Source organism: Octopus bimaculoides, chromosome 9 (assembly GCF_001194135.2).
Source record: "Octopus bimaculoides isolate UCB-OBI-ISO-001 chromosome 9, ASM119413v2, whole genome shotgun sequence".
Taxonomy (NCBI): Eukaryota; Metazoa; Mollusca; class Cephalopoda; order Octopoda; family Octopodidae; genus Octopus; species Octopus bimaculoides.
Genome location: NC_068989.1, coordinates 73,561,770 through 73,565,374, shown reverse-complemented (window position 1 = coordinate 73,565,374; position 3,605 = coordinate 73,561,770). Strand labels below are relative to the sequence as shown.

Genomic DNA, 3,605 nt, shown 5'->3' with positions numbered 1-3,605 from the left:
TATATATGTATATATATACATACATATATATATACTGACAGACAGGCAGATAGATAAAAATTCAGAGAGATTTATAGATTAAATACTTACTGGCACATTACGTGTTTTGTCTCCATGCTATACCATAAATGAAAAAGCATGATCAGATTATCAGCAGTCATGATATGTGTCTATACAGGCAATTTCTTCATGAAAAGAAAAAGAGGGGCCAACCAGACTAGTTTCAGTCCTATGTTGAGAATTCATCAGCAACTGAGTACCCTTCTAACACTTATGAAGACACTGCTTCTTAACTTGCGCTTAAATAAACTGAATAAAGTGCTTTGCATATATAGCACATTCTTGGCAAGTTAGTCTGACTGATAAATTACTAGTGTGTTAAACAATGCTTTGTTTGAATATTTAATTTATAGATTTTTAGAATATATCTATAGATTTTTTTAACCAAAACTGTACAAGTGGACAGATGTGAAAATCTGTTTATATCTGTATATACCAGTGGTTCTCAAATGAAGTCCACATGACCTTAGGGGGTCCATTTGACCCTTGGGTGGGGTCCATTTAAGATTTAGTTGTTAAAAATTATGTGTAATAAATTGGTTATACTTCTATTATACACAAAATATTTTAACAATTATTTTATGCAATACCTAATATCTAATTATCAAAATATAATGGGATTCTTAAGACTTCAATTGGCTTTGGGGGTCCAGTATAGTAAAATATCAAACAGAAAGCAAAAAAATTATTGAAAACCACTGGTCTATACAAACAGTGTTGTGTGAAAAATCTATAGATTTATCCTGCAGCCAATTTAGTCTCTTTCATCTTCCCTTGGTATTATATATATATAAATATATATGATACAGTATTATATATATATTACTGATGAATGTCCTCAGGAAGCTGAACGTTTCAGGTCAGAAGACTAAGGACTGAGATACTTGGTACCCATACACCGCAGCAGAAGTGTTAAGACTGATCCTTCTGGTGGTGTAAAGCACTTGTGACAGTGCCATGTAAAAGCACCCATGTGGGACCACGTTAAAAGCACCCAGCACACTCTGTAAAGTGGTTGGCATCAGGAAGGGCATCCAGGCATAGAGACCATGTCAAATGAGACTAAAGTCTGGTGCAGGCTCCCACCAGCTTGCAAGCTCCAGTCACACCATCCAACCCATGCCAACATGGACAACAGGCATTAAATGATGATGAACATGATGATATATAACAAGAGAAATTTCTATCAAGAGCCGTTTAGCTTAATGGTAGAGCACTCAGCCAGTATCTAAGAAGTATAGGTTTGATTCCCGTAGCTGCCTGCTGGCAACTTTTTTCCATTTCATAAGGGTAAATACCAAATCTTTTTTTTGCTGTTTCTACAGTTTTACTGCAGTTGAAATTTACTTTCTGTAAAATACCAAACACATTCAACACCTACAAAGTTTGTTTATAATATATATATATATAGTCAATCCAAACATGAATAAGCAAGAAAAAACACGAAAAAACAACAACGCGAGGACGTGGAATAAGTACATTGTTATTTCACGCTCAGGAAAGGAAAGAAAAGAAAGAGGATTTCACGTTTCGAGTGGACCTCTTCATCAGAAATATAGAAAAAGTCCAAAGAAGGGAAGACGGAGAAAGAAAATCGCCAACGATACACATGCAGTCACATATTGAAATGACCGGAAGGGAAGCATGTGACTGCTGATTTGTCTTTTGGCAGCAAAATAAAAACATTGTATTTTTCACAGTAATGGTAAAAAAAACAAAAAAAAAACTGGTAAATTCAATCAGTATATATGAGTCAACAAAAACACCAACTCATTAACCAGGTGTTGTTCAATCCATTAACCAGGTGTTGTTCCAGTTATGACCAACCTATTTTTTGATCCTTTAAGATAACAGACTAGGATGGTGGTGGATGATTTGAAGGGATTTGGCTCCTTTTTTTTAGTAGGTCAAGCCACTGCATAGAGGCTCCTGACTAATTTGCAAAATGCTATTAAATCATATAGAGGAGTATGATTTCTTCAACTAGACAGAGTGCTAGCCTATCACAGAGTATGTTTGTTTTGCATAGAAGCTGTTGAATACAGTACTGGAAATTCACAGCATACTCGTCAATTAACTGCAAAGCAATGTAATGCAATTTCTCATTTACCAACATTGCTGCATTTAGCAGATGACAGGTAGGTCAACTCCACTCTTACATGATTGGTACGTGTGTGTAGACAAGGCATAGGCATGGCTGTGTAAGTAGGAAGTTCGTTTCCTAACCACGTGATTTCAGGCTCAGTCCCACTGCATGGTACCTTGAACAACTGTCTTCTACAATAGCCCCAAGTTGGCCAAAGACTTGTGCATGGGCTTGCTCAATGGAAACCAATGGAAGCCCATCATGTATGTGTGTGTCTGAAAGACATCTCCTTGTCCTGACATCACACAATACATATAAAAATATGCAATTGTGTCACTGCTATACAAGTGGTGTCCCTTGTTTCCAGTCTTCTGTGAAAAGAATAAGTTCTGGGGGCGATTTCTTCAACTTAAAAGACAGTGTTCCCGCATGACCACAGCCAAATGACTGAAACAAGTAAAAGAATAAAAGAATATGCATATATAGTAAGTATATGTGTGTGTCGATTATATCGACCCCAGTGCATAACTGGTACTTATTTAACCGACCCCGAAAGGATGAAAGGCAAAGTCGACATCGGCGGAATTTGCACTCAGAATGTAGTGGCAGACGAAATATAGCTCAGCATTTCGCCCGGCGTGCTAACGTTTCTGCCAGCTCTCCGCCTTACTTGTAAATGGAAGTATGATTGTCAGTGTGTAAATGGATGTATGATATGTGTAAATGCATGTGTAAATGGATGTGTGATTGTCAGTGTGTAAATGGATGTATGATTGCCACTATGCATGCATGTGTGTGTGTGTACATGTATGTCTGATTGCCAGTGTGTGTACACAGATGTATGATTGCCACTATGCGTGCATGTGTGTGTGTGTACATGTATGTCTGATTGCCAGTGTGTGTGTGTGTGTTGATATTCCATGCTTGTTGCCACTTGAATGATAAAGTTGACATTCCTTGTTGACATTATGACCAGCTGTTCTGCACTTCTGTAGTTTAATGGAATATAAAAACAAAAAAAACCTTAATTGCAAAACAGGAAAAGCAACAGGAAAAGTATCCATCATAGAATCTTGCCTGATATATCTCTCTTGTCTAACCCATGCTACCATAAAAAAAACACATGTTAAAGAAATGGAAAAGCAAAAATCCACCACAAAATGGATACCCAACTTGATTAAAAGGCTTCCAGAACAGAGAAACTGAAGAATGAAGCTCAAAGATGGTTTTACAACTAATGAGTTTTTGCATTATTCAGATTATACTTGGGTTACAACCATAAGAAGGTTTCCAAGATATCCTAATTAATATTGAATACATGAAATTTCCTGGAAGAAATTAATTAAGATAATGAATGCGAAAATATTAATAATGATGTTTCACAATCGAGATTAGGTTAATGATGATGATACTGGTGGTGGTGGTGGTGTTGGTGGTGGTGGTGGTGGTGTTGGTGGTG

At 36.8% G+C, this 3,605-nt stretch overlaps 1 protein-coding gene across 1 annotated transcript in view; it reads right to left on the bottom strand.

Annotated features, from left to right (window-relative positions):
* Positions 1-3,605, bottom strand: part of LOC106875453 (alkaline ceramidase 3-like) — a 282,178-nt gene that overhangs the window by 53,450 nt on the left and 225,123 nt on the right. The gene's annotated exons all lie outside the window — the stretch shown is intronic.